The 13962-nt window shown below is 42.6% G+C and overlaps 1 protein-coding gene across 2 annotated transcripts in view; it reads right to left on the bottom strand.

The window, feature by feature from the left end:
- Nucleotides 1-204: 204 nt before the first annotated feature.
- The window catches only part of LOC127199505 (keratin-associated protein 9-3-like), a 37540-nt gene continuing 23782 nt past the window's right edge, over nt 205-13962 (bottom strand). For both annotated transcript variants that reach the window (XR_007831939.1, XR_007831940.1), the window contains exon 2: nt 205-352. The gene's annotated coding sequence lies outside the window, so the exon portion shown is untranslated. The remainder of the gene's footprint in view (nt 353-13962) is intronic.

Genomic DNA, 13962 nt, shown 5'->3' with positions numbered 1-13962 from the left:
ACAGTGAAGATGTCCTGCCAACAGAACCAGCAGCAGTGCCAGCCTCCTCCCAAGTGCACCCCCAAGTGCCCTCCCAAGTGCCAGACCCCAAAGTGTCCCCCTAAGTGTCCCCCTGCATCTTCCTGCTGTAGCCTGGGTTCTGGGGGCTGCTGTGGCTCCAGCTCTGGGGGCGGCTGCAGCTCTGGGGGTGGTGGCTGCTGCCTGAGCCACCACAGGCCCCGCAGATCTCTGCGTCGCCATCGTCACAGCTCTGGGTGCTGTAGCAGTGGTGGCAGCAGTGGCTGCTGTGGCAGCAGTGGTGGCAGCAGTGGCTGCTGTGGCAGTAGCCAGCAGTCTGGGGACTGCTGCTGACCTGGCTGAGGAAGACAGCAGACAAGTGATAGAGGAGGAACACATGCTCAGAAGACTCATCAATTCTTTCTGCTCTATCTCCTCCTGCTCTTCTCCTCGCCCTGCCCTCTGAGGCACTGATATCTGTAGGGATATGTTCTGCATTCTCCTCACCAGATTACAGTGTCCATTTGTCTCTTTGTTACAAGTAATAATAATAAAAAAGCCCACCCACCATTCCTGAGAAGACTCTTGATTATTTTTCTCTCAGCGTCTTCCTCATCCTCATCCCTTAGTACTCTTCCCTACAATCAGTGTGACACTCAGAGATATTGTCCGCCTTTACACATGTATGTGTTTCCTATGACTTCCTTCTAAATGCAGTAAAACATCTCTAAGAACGTCCTTGGTCTTTTTAATAGTAAAGTTCATGTGAAAACTTAGAAAGAACAATCACTCTTCACAATGATATAGCCTCACGATTTTTCAAGTTCAAAGACGTTGAAGGCAAATGCTCACTATTAAACACCCGTTAGAAGGAAGACCATTCAGCTCAGACTGTAGGTCCTGTCAGCGAGAAAGCAGTGAGATCACTGAATGAGACCACTCCATGGGTGGAATGAGGTTATTAAGGATCAAACGGCCAAGGCTTTCTCTCTGGGAGGTCGGGGAGAAAGAAGCTAACTGACAGACAACCATGTAGACTTATATGACACTCAGCAGGGTTGGGGTTCTGAGATGACACAGGGTGTTTACACTGACCAGGACTAGATGCCCTGGACTGAAGTATAAGACCATTGAACACAGATAAAGTAAGGTTTGGGTTCAATGGAAATCTGCCTTAGGAGATTGCTGAGGAATGCAGAATTTAGGCTTCTATTTACCTAATAACTTTTTTTTCAGTTACCTGGTTAGAGTCCTTCTATTTAAGACATTGTCACTAGCACTGCCATTTGAGAGGTGATGTGTTCCACTTTGAACCTAAGAGACAGGAGTGCCTTGTCCTCTCTCAGAATCTATCTCCAAATGGCATTCATTAGCAAAGGAAACATTAGTTTTCTCTAATGAATTATCACTTGATATAAAAACCACACTTAAGGGCAATCTAGCAGTAGATGAAAAGGACAAAAAGAACTCAGTGACATTTTTGGAGATATTTAGCTTCATAGTATTTTTAATTATATTTTTTAGTTCAATAAACTTTTGTTAAAACTTGGTTTGTTTGCGATTCTGAGTTATTATATTTGTGTGTGTGTGTGTGTGTGTGTGTGTGTGTGTGTGTGTGTGTGTGTGTGTGTGTGTGCTGGTCTTGGTTTTTTCTTTTGTTTTTTTAATTCTGTTTGCTAATGTTTTTATATGTGTGTGTGTGCGCATGCGTGCGTGTGTGCGTGTGTGCGTGCGTGCATGCGTGTGTGTGTGTGTCTGTGTGTGTGTGTCTGTGTGCGTGTGTGTGTGTGTGTGTGTGTGTGTGTGTGTGTGCTGGTCTTGGTTTTTTCTTTTGTTTTTTATTCTGTTTGCTAATGTTGTTTTGATGTTTTATTTATTATTTACTTACATATTTGTTTACTCTGCCTATTTTCTGAGGGGAAAGAGAAAGAATATATAGAGTTCAAAAGCTGAGGAAGTGGAGGAGTATCTGGAAGGAGATGAAAGAAGAGGAAAATCTGTTCAGAGTGTATTTTAAGAAAACATTTATTTTCAACTAAAAAAACTTGAAACCTAAAACAAATTCATTCAAAACCAGCTTTGTCCAATATCTCTGCCAGACTTATTCACAAGGCAGGAACATTGAGGACTTGCTTACCCTGTCTTGGCATAGCGCAGCTGTCGACTCTGCCTGCATCTAAGCTGCCCATTTTTAGGCAGAATTCTGTTTGAGGCAGGAACAAGGACACTTTGCCCAATGGCTGGTTTGCCACCTTTGAAGCCATCTCCATAAGGAGGCTCTTTGATGCTCATCATCTTCTTTGAAGTCGGCTGGGTGTTGACAGGAGTTAACTTGCTATCCAAGAAATTTAGGATTATAAAAACAACTTTAAATGTCATATTTTGTGTGTCTCTGAGGCTTTTGAAGACTTTATTCAACTATTTTACCTCATCTATTGATAGAGTCATATCTGTCTGTTAGATTTAGGATATATATTCTTGTGCTAAGATCTGATAAGTCTTGACATGCCTATGTTTCATATCAATATACTAAATTCTATAACAATGACTGGGCCAGAAGCCGAAGATGAGGCTCCAATGTCATAGAGAGTATCGGGTGACTGTTCAAGCCATAAACTGTCTAAGCCAATTTGTACATTTTGGAAACTGCTAACCCCTACTGCTGGTTCACTCAGGAATTTAAGTTTTATTCCTTCTCAAGTCTCTGAGGGGCACTGAAGGCCAGATAGCATAGTTTTACAATCACCTTTAGTTGGTTATGGGATAAGATAGTTTTAGATCAAGATAAAGAAGTTAAGTTATTAGAGTTGAGATAGGATATTGAATCTCATTCAGAAATTTAGATCCAACAACACAGGAAAGACGTTTACTTCAAGCTACACAAATACAAATAGCGAAACCACCATGAAGGTAACATTTTCTTTTCTTTTCTTTTTTTTATTAATTTATTCTTGTTACATCTCAATGGTTCTCCCATCCCTTGTATCCTCCCATTCTTCCCTCCCTCCCATTTTCTCCTTATTCCCCTCCCCTATGACTGCTCCTGAGGGGGATTACCTTCCCCTGTATATGCTCATAGGGTATCAAGTCTCTTCTTGGTAACCTGCTGTCCTTCCTCTGAGTGCCACCAGGACTCCCCTCCAGGAGACATGGTCAAATGTGAGGCACCAGAGTACGTGAGAAAGTCATATCCCACTCTCCACTCAACTGTGGAGAATGTTCTGACCATTGGCTTGATCTGGGTATGAATGTAACATTTATAGAACTCATAATTGTCACATGGTTCTTCCTGATGTATGTATTTTGTTTTATACATGTGTAATAAAATAAATGTATTTTAAAAAATAAATAAAATGTGCTTTGTCTGAAAAAAAAAACTAGCTTTGCATGTTCTCGATTCTGCCTTTGAAGTACACAGAAAAGGACATTTCTGACTTGAATTGTTTCTGTTTAGCATTCTCGGTGCTCTCTCACATTAAGGAGATAGGAAAATACCTTTATAGAAACACCTGACACCCCAATCTCAGAATGTCGACAGTTAACTAGTTATGTAACCCATATTGGCTTGAGGCCTAAGTCTCCAAAGCTGACACTCAAGGCTTGCTTCTAGTCTTTTTGCAGCTAGTGTACTACTCACACAGACCTATGCTCAGGCAGGCCAGATGAAGACCTGGGTGTTGTCTTCCTCAGAGGTAGAAGTGTGCACTAGCTGGCATCTCAGCCACATCATCCTACAAGTCCCAAGGTGAGCCATGCATAACTCCATTGGGGAAATCAGGAATCAGTTCTGGCCTCTCCCCATTGCTCAGCCTTTTGGAACAACCTGAATAGGGAAATAAAGTCAAACGAGATGAGACAGTGAAGTATTTTCAATGTCATGTGCCTCAATGGTTAGATTCCTTTGTGGTGACCCAAGTCTTTAGGAGCATCTGTTCCTAAGCTTACACATCAATGAAGATGCTAGTTAGAGACTTAGACATCACCAGAATCTACAGGAAGAATGTGTCCAACTACTGAAGGTAAGAAAACTCAAAGCCTAAGAAAGGTTAAGGAATTCATCATGACTGCATTAAACATCATGGATTGAAGGGAAAGGAAGCATTGCAAACAAACTGCATTATCATGTCCATGAAAGGTTATAACCTATATTTTAGCTGAAATCATAACCAAAACACAGAAAGTACATCATTTACTTAAGATGAAATAAATTTAGAGCAGCTGGGAATTATTTCACGTGAAGTAGCACAGAAGGCCGATGTCATAAGGATCTTTACTTCTGTTAAGTGACAAATAGTCCCAAACAATTCCAGAGTCCATCAGCATTTAAGGAGAAGAGATTTTGTCAGCATAGTTTGGGTTTTCCTTGCCTCTTCTCACGGACATTTTTAGATTAAGGGTAATCTTAAAGCATGACTCCTTACAATCATGTCTTTGCATAATGAATCACAACTATTTTTTTTTAAATCCTGAAAAGAACAATAAGATAAAATTTTAACTTCATAAACAGCCTATGGACATGTAGAATGGGAGTAAAATCAGAGGCACAGAGGGAACAGTGGTCCAATGGGCACTGAAACGCATTCCTGTGAATTACTAACAAGTGATTCTTTTTAATATATCCTGCATGGCCCGGTCACCCGTGTTTTCTCCCATGCAGAAATAGACTGACAATACCTCACACCATGTGGTCTGTTGCGGGTTGTTTTTAATAGGTGAAGAGCATCATTCCCTCCACACCATGTGGGTCCTTTCCCTCATTTTCTTCTTATTAATGTGCCAATTGTGACCTCCCCAGGGATATAGTATGTAGTTCCCATGAGAGAGGTGTGCTGGCTTCAACAGAGTACTCAGCAATATTGAAACATTAAGCACAAAAGTATTATATTCCTAAAACAGAATTAAATGTAAATTTGCAAAATACCTGATATAAAAACATATGCCAAGAGAAATGCAAAGAAACAGACAAAAATAAAGAAATCTACTCAGGTAACAACCACTGCTTTATAATTTTTAATGCATATTATATTTGCAAAACTCTGTGTTTTCTTGTGATGTTTTCACAAATATTATTCGTTGAATATCTCCATCTTCTCTTACTGATTGTCTTCAGATATAAGAATGTTATTTTTAATTTTGTTTTCATGTGTGTGTGTGAGACTGTGTGTGTGTGTGAGACTGTGTGTGTGTGTGAGACTGTGTGTGTGTGTGAGACTGTGTGTGTGTGTGAGACTGTGTGTGTGTGTGTGAGACTGTGTGTGTGTGTGAGACTGTGTGTGTGTGTGAGACTGTGTGTGTGTGTGTGTGAGACTGTGTGTGTGTGTGAGACTGTGTGTGTGTGTGAGACTGTGTGTGTGTGTGTGTGTATGTATTGTTTGTGTTAGTCTCTTTCTCTGTGTGTATATGTATATGTTATCTGAGTTTATGTGTGTTGTCTGTTTGTGTGTGTGCTGTATGTGTGTGTGTTGTCTTTGTCTGTGTCTATGCTTCTATTTGAGTCAGTGTGTGTGTGTGTGTGTATGAGTGTGCATGTTTGTTTGAATGTGTGAGTGTAACTTTGGAGTTAAGAAGAGGACATTTGACGCCTTGAAGCTGCGCTTATTGCTGGTTGTGAACAGAACCATTTAGAACCAAACTCAGATCCTCTACAAGAGAAGTAAGCTTTCCTCGCCAATGAGCCATCTCTCAACTGCCTTGCTTAAACAGCACATTTCTCACTCCATATATAGCACTTTGCCCATATGTCTGTTGTAAAGACTTTGTGATGATGTTCCACTTCTGTGAGACACCTTTAAGTGTGTTGTGAAATTTCATTCATTTTCACATATCCATGTACAGGACACATTCTCCTTAATATTCTTTTGTAACAGTTAAAATGGGAAAAATCACAGGCTAAATAGACTATCAGAAACGTGCCTCAACATTTCTGTGTGTTGATCCAGATCCATCATACAGGTTTTACTGTTGAAGATGTCTGACGTGCACCCACATAGGCTGGGAATCTGCATGGATGCAAGCCGACATGCAAAAGACTTCTTACTAGCTCAAGATGGACTACAAGGTGCACACATCACAGTAAGAACCAGTAGAAAAGGAGGAGGATGGAGAAATGGTTGGGCCTAAAGCAGGTCCTCTGTAGGAATGCCAGGCCTACGGATCCAGGAATCCACTTCCTCCCCACATGCCTGAGCCAGGCTCTAAAGTAGATGTAGAGTTACTGGGCTGCAAGGAGGAAGGCTGGTGAGGTATAACTGCTCATCACCAGTCACAAGACCCTGTGGGTGTCAGGAGGCAGGGCCACCCATATGCAGGCACTGTCTCACTGGCTGGGGCAGAACCCAGGCTCAGCATAAAAGGACTGAGGGACAGGACATTTCCATCCACTCACCGCCTGAGATACCCAAGCATCTTGTGCTGCCCATCATCCTGGTAAGTGGGCACTGGAGGGAAGAACAGACTATTTACCAGAACTCTTGGCAGACTATAGCTGGACAGGAGACAGAGAGGATGGATCCCTCAGCCTTGGACATACGGGTAGATCATAGAACATGGTGAAGTGTGAGGAGTAAGGCAACGGCAGCCTGGACAGACACAAGCCACAGCCTTGGTTCTGAGAGACACTGGAAAGCTCTAGGTATGTTTTATGTCTGGATAGAATAAAGGTCCTGCAGTGTATAGGACCTCTTTGTCCAGGATACTCAAGCACAGAGCACTGTGCATCTGGACAGGTCTCCATGGGGGTGTTGGTTTTTGAAAGCTTGTTTCCTCTCTTACCTGCGAATCAAGACTTAGAGTTAGGACTGGTCAACAGATTATTTATCACTTTGTCATGGGAAAGAAAGAGATCCCTGCTTCTGAGGTCTGTCCACTGATTTCTCTGACCAAGAGGACAGCACAAGTATGACACTAAGTTGCCACCCTTAGCTGAGCAGATGATAATTTGTATACATCTGAACTCTGTCCTCACAAAGAGGCTAGTGCTCCCAGGGCAGGTCTGAACAGGGTTTGTACATTTTTCTGTCAGGGGCTGACCATATGCTCTACGCGTGACAGAAGGGCCTTTGAAAGACTGACTTTAAACCAAAATCACATTCAAGTACTGATAGTTTTTTTCCTTTACAATTATTTTTCTGTGAAATAATCCACACAGTGGCACATGTGTGAGGACTAAGAATAGCAGATCTTTCTAAATGTCCCTAGATATCCATGCAGTGCCGCTGGACCCCAGGTAGCAGTATGCCAGGTGCAGGGGTGTCTGATGTTCCAAAGACGTGAGGAACAGGATGGGACCATATGATATATCATAAATGAGATGGCTGAAGATGGTGTTTCTACGATAATCAGTGACGTTTCTGGGGTCCAGGAAGTTCCAGGTGGCCACAGTATCTTGTATCTGACATGTATGTGTCTCTCTCACAGCTCCTGACCAGCCACAGTGAAGATGTCCTGCCAACAGAACCAGCAGCAGTGCCAGCCCCCTCCCAAGTGCACCCCTAAATGCCCTCCCAAGTGCCAGACCCCAAAGTGCCCTCCAAAGTGTCCCCCTAAGTGTCCCCCTAAGTGTCCCCCTGCATCTTCCTGCTGTAGCCTGGGCTCTGGGGGCTGCTGTGGCTCCAGCTCTGGGGGCTGCTGTGGCTCCAGCTCTGGGGGCGGCTGCAGCTCTGGGGGTGGTGGCTGCTGCCTGAGCCACCACAGGCCCCGCAGATCTCTGCGTCGCCATCGTCACAGCTCTGGGTGCTGTAGCAGTGGTGGCAGCAGTGGCTGTTGTGGCAGCAGTAGTGGCAGCAGTGGCTGCTGTGGCAGCAGTGGTGGCAGCAGTGGCTGCTGTGGCAGTAGCCAGCAGTCTGGGGGCTGCTGCTGACCTGGCTGAGGAAGACAGCAGACAAGTGATAGAGGAGGAACACATGCTTAGAAGACTCATCCATGTGTGATGCTCTGTCTCCCCTGCTTCCCGCTCTGTCCTGCCTCTGAAATGATGGAATATTATGGGAAATGTTCTGCTGTCTAATCAGCTGACTATGCCTCTTTTTCTCTTTTTCACAAATAAAAACAGCTTTGAGAAGCACTGCAGAGAAGACTCTTGTTTGTTCCCCTCTCGGCATCATCCTTATCTTGATCCCTTAGTCTTCTTTCCCTGCATGGAGAGTGGCACTCAGACCTAATGTCCTCCTTTGGATATGTGTGTGCTTCCTAGGTCTTCACAGCAAGTGCTCCACTGCATCTGTGAGAACTTCAATCATGTTTTTCACAGCACAGTTGATGTGGAGACTGAAAATGACAATAGCTCCTAGCAATTATAAGACCCGGGCAAAACCCAGTGTCAAGTGTGTTGAAGACCAATGTTCACTATCAGATGCCTGTTAGGAGGATGAAGACTCAACACTTAAAGGAAGTCAGCACACCAGTCAGTCATTTCTATTTCCACCTCATGTTTTTTTCTTTTGTCATTGTTTATTCACTTTACAGGCTGTGTAGCCCCCTCCCTCCTCTCATGAAGTAAAATTGGGGCTGAGTTCATCCTCTTTCCTTGTTTTCTTTTGTGTTTTTTATCCTTTTATCCTCACTATCCCCCCCTTTCCCCGCCCCATTTTCCACTAGACTCCTTATGCTTTGCCTGATGTTTGGATGTGAGTCTCAGCATCTTTTTCAAACTGCTGCTGGGAGGAACCTCTCTCATGCAATTGATAGACTCCTGTCTGCAATCAGACCCAGGGAGAATGGGGGTCAGAGGACAGAAGGCCTACAGAAAAAAGAGAACCTGTGGGTGATGGCCTCTCTGTGATAAGCTGGAGAGGAGGGAAGAGAACAGCAACCCACCCACAAAACTTGGAACCACAGCTTACCTTGCTTACAAGACATGCAGGGATAAAGATTCAACAGATAGATTAGAGATTGAGGGATGGTCCTACCAATGTCTGGGCCAAACCAAGACCCACCCCATGGAAGAGAGCCAACCCCTGGCACTAGTAAGGATGCTCCTCTTCATGTTTTTGTTTTTCTCCTGTTAACAAAGTTGTGACCTAGACATGCAGAAACTTACATTGTTTCCATCAGGTCAATTTGCTGCTCGAACTGCTGTGTTATACTATGGGAATGTCTGCACAGCTGATCATTGGCGATGGTTTGATTCTTCCCCTCTGTTAGTGGCTACTGAAATCCTGCCAGACGATGAACTCATTTGTGGAGAGTGAAATGCTTGCAAGCCTTTCTACCTGCCTATTCCCTGAGTCTGAGTTTTGCTTTGAAACAAGTCACCGTAGTAGTGCTAAGACAAATTTGACTTTGATCTTGTAGCCTTCTCGGGTTTCTAAATCTGTCCCTCTTTATTAGTAGGAAGGAAACTTTATTATCATTTTCCTGTTGTCATTTCCATACAGGCACAGTCCCTAAAAATGTAGTAAGTTGCTCTAACAACTTCCAGCTTCAAGTTTATTTACACACTTGTAAATGTATGTGGGAAAGACCTTATGCCAGTGAAAACACATTGGTAAATGTAACTGAAGCACAATAAACTTCATTAGATGTAATGATAAACTATTCTTGAAAAAAATTTATAGTTGTGTGCCACAAGAAGCATTTTACACACTGTGAATACTGCTGAGAACTCACCACTTGCTATTTGAACAATTTATAAAAAAGCACAGTTTCCCAATAATATATAAATAAAAATGAAATGAACAAAACTTCAACATTAAATTATATGTGGTGGAAATCACCATGGAATTGACAGAAAATTTTATTTGAGAGAAGTATAATGCATATTTCATCTTCATGCATGTGCACATGTATTTCAATCTAAATTCCACATAGGAGAGGAAATGTGTAACACTTGTCTTTGTGTGTCTAACGTTTTTAACTTAATATAATCAGTCTATACCTTATTTTATTCAGGACTGAACATAATTCTTTTGTACACGCATAGCACATTTTCTTTGTCAACACATGATGGACATCTAGGTAGGCTCAATATGGTGGGTGTTATCCATATTGCAATGATATATATCAGCCTGCAGGTGTCTCTGTGGTATGCTATTGCCCTTACTGATTGGCAATTTCTCAACCATCCTTGAATCCCTGAAACCACAGGATCATAGTAAACAGGTTTTCTGATAATTTTAAAAATTAGAGTACAAAGTAGCAGACTGTCTTTCTTTTCATTACATGATCTTCTGATTCCCATTTTTCTTTTCATTACATCATCTTCTGATTCCCATTTTTCCTTCCACCCTCTACAACATACCTATTCTTGATCTTTTTAAATACATGTCACCCTCCTATTTTAGTAATTGTTGTTCCGTGCATATAATTAACAGTTACACACACACACACACACACACACACACACACACACACACACACACACACATTCCTAAATACAAACTTCTTAGCCAATATAATGTTGCCTGCATATTTTCATAGCTGGCCGTTTGGTATTGGATAACTCATTGGTGTGCTTTTCCAGAGGGAAGAGTGTGTCTCACTCTCAGCATTCCTTAGTTGCCTGTAGTTCGTTCTGTAGTGTCGAGGCCTCATGAGCTTCTCTCTGTCCACTTTGACTGATTATTGCTGTGCGTGTTCAGTTCATGTTTAGGCAGCCATGCTGGTGAGACATTATGGGTACAGTCTATGATGTTACTGGAAGGCACATTCTCATAGCAAACCCCTGACTTCCGATTGCTACAACTTTTCATCCACTACTGTATAATCATAGTAGAGCCTTCACAACTGCTGGAGCCTTTATGTATGTGTGTGAGGTGGGACTTGTCTTCGCAATCTGCATTTGGATTGGCTGTGATTCTTCTCTGATGGTCTCTGTCTATATTGGAGAGAACTTTTCTTAATGGTTTGAGAGACCATACCTAGCCACAAATATTTGGAGTGTAGTTGTGGGTTATTCTGATTGCTGTAAAACTTCCACCAGGATTCATGACCTCACTAGGCCTGAGTCAGTGTCTAGGTTTCAGTGCCAGGCAACATATTCCTCATGCTGAAGGGCTGTTAATTGCTAATAGCAACGTTAGAGAAACTCAAGCCACACATGGCACTACTTCAAACCTGAGGTTGTGGTGTCATTCATTATTCTGAGCATAGGAACCAGAGGACTCGTGGTTGCTTCTATCCTTTGGAAGCTTGCGTGGGGCCTTTGTGCATCATGAGCACTGGGACTCCATGAGGTGGCATTCAAGTCCGTTCCAGTTCAGTTGCCCATGGTCCCTGTCAATAGTAATAGGACTTCACCTTCCATCTGTGTGGGGAAAGCGAGGTTAGTGACATGGCCTGTGTGACTGGGGACTACAGTGAACAGCAGCTACAAGCACAGGCTCTCATGCCTGGCACTGCTTGTTTTTAGGTGATGCTATGCCCTTGGAGGGCTCACTGTCAGCCCACATGAGAAACTTTCATTTGATATAGATATCAACACGTGCTACAGGTTGTTTCAATAATTAGCCAATATTAGGAGTCTTAACAGTTATTCTGGAATCCTTACTGTTATTTTACCATCCTCCCTCTGTCTTCCCTTTAACCTCCCCCCTCTTCTTTAATTAAGGTCCCCAATTTTTCTCCATTTGCCTGATATAAGTTGCACACTTCTATTCCCGCCTCTATTGCTCCCCCAACACTGAACCCTGCAATGCTCTCCTCTGACGTTCCTGGTTTATAGATTTACTCCAGGACACGTGCTCTCACATGAGAGTCTGGAGTAAGGAGCCTCAGATGAGATAGAATTTGCGGCCTTTGCCTTTCTGGGTCTGGCTTACCTTCCTCAGTATGATTTTTTCCTACTTTCATCCTTTAAACTCAGAAGTACTTGGTATCATTTTTTCCCCAGCAGAACAGCATTTTATAGTGAAACTTAAAAAAAAAAACCTATCTGCTTAATGGTTCAAGGAAATTTAGTTTGTTTCCGTTCCTTAGTGCCTTAGAGTTTCTAATGTTTCGGTGGAACACCATGAGCAGAACGCTAGCTGTGGAGAACATGGTTTGTTTGGCTGACACGTCCACACTACAGTTCATTATTGAAGGATGTCAGATCAGGAACTCACAAGGGCAGGATTCCGGAGTCAGCAGCTGATGCAGAAGCTGTGGACATTTGCTGCTTACTGGCTTGTTTCCTCTGCCTTGCTCAGCCTGGTTTCTTATGAACTCTGACCACCAGCCCTAGGATAGCAGCACCCACCGTCAACTGGGCCCTCCCACTCTGATCCCTAATGTCTTACAGCTGGGTCTGATGGAGACATTTCCTCAGCTGAGGCTCCTTCCTCTCTGTTGGCTCGAGCTTGTGTCAATTTGACCCAAAACCAGCCAGTACACTAGTTACTGTGAATGAAGCTGCAGAGAACATGGCTGAGCAGAGTTCTGTGGTACTAGTTTGCAGTCACGTCAACAGTAAATGGGGTCTTGTTTTCCTCCTCCTGCCTCTAGAGTTGTTGCTATTGTTTTGTTGATCTTTGCCATTCTGACTGGTGTAAGATGAAATCTTTACATTGTTTTCATTTCATATCTCTAACATGTAGAGTGATGAACATGGTTTTTTGAGATATTTCTTAGCATGTTTTTAATTTCTTTTTCTTTTCTTTTCCTTTCTTTTCTTTACCTTTTATCTTTTGAGAACTCTCTGTTCAAGTCCAAAGACCATTTTCCAAGTAGACAGTAATTATTTCTTTTATCCTTTGTGTGTTGAATTGCTTATATATTGTGGATAGCAATCCTCTGTCAGATGTAGATTTGGAAAAGCTTGTTTCTCATTCTTTGTGCTTTGGCTTTACCCAGGGAATTGCTTCCTCAGCTATACAGAAGATTTTTAGTTTTACGAAATCCCTGCTGTCAATTGTGGGCCTTGATCCTTGTGCAAATGGTCTTGTATTCAGTATGACCTTTCTACAGCTATATCAGGTACAGTACTAGATTTTTCCCCTGTCTTCTCAGTGTTTCATGTTTCCCATTTCAGTCTCTGATTTAGAATTCATTTTTTTCTTCAAGGTGAAATATATAGTTCTCATTTTCTTTTTCTGCACAGGACATCCTGTTTTCCCAGCACCATTTTTTCCTCCAGGTTATGTCTTTAGCTTCTTTGTCATGTGGTAAATTGATGAAGTTAAGTGTACCCATTTTTTTTTTTTGCTTTGTTTTTTGTGCCATTGTTCTATGTTTATGTTTTTGTGCCACTACAATATTTTGATTACTATGATTCTGTAATGTGTATGAGGATATTGAGTGGCCACCCAGTCAGGGTCTTTCTCCTCAGGATTGTTGTGGCTATATGGGGTCTTCTGTGGGGTCCTATAAATTATAGGACACTTTAAAATATTCAATTTCTGTGTAAATGAGAGGGGAACTCTGATTGAGGTTGCATTGAATTAGTAAATAGCTTTTGTTGGAATGGGCATTTTCTGTAGTGATTTCTTTTTTGTAGTGATGTTTTCATTTTGATCCCAAGTGTGAGATGTGAGGCGACTTGTGAGAGGACACATGGTGTTTGTCTGCTGGAAGAGGAACCGCCTCTTGCAAGGGCATGGCCTATGCCAGCTGATAAACATCCCAGGTTTCACTCTGAGACAAGATGAAACCAGAGGCTTGGCTTTTGGCGTTTCGCATTGCTTTGCATCATTCGGCTGCTCATGGCTCTGCTTTCAGATGCAGAAGAGAGAAAAGGCACACAGAAAACACTTTGATGCTCCAGGTTTCCAGCTGCTGTGGTAGTGGTCCCTTTTGCTGAATGTCTGGTTTACTGTTTCACAGGTCTTCTGGAATCCTGATGATGAGGAGAGGAATCGCTCCAAGGAACTGAGTCTAAAAAGGGCTGCTTCTCCTCTGCACATTAACCTCTTCTCTCTGATGCCTTAGGGGAGGTAGGGCAGAAAGGGGAATAGGCATTAAAGAATCCAAAATTAAGTAGGTTTGTAAAAAACATTAAAGCCTACCATTTTCAACATTAATTCTTTCAGTCTATGAGCATGAGAATTTATG

The sequence above is a fragment of the Acomys russatus genome, chromosome 15 (assembly GCF_903995435.1).
Source record: "Acomys russatus chromosome 15, mAcoRus1.1, whole genome shotgun sequence".
Taxonomy (NCBI): Eukaryota; Metazoa; Chordata; class Mammalia; order Rodentia; family Muridae; genus Acomys; species Acomys russatus.
Note: the sequence above shows the minus strand (reverse complement) of the source record. Positions and strands in the feature narration are given on the sequence as shown.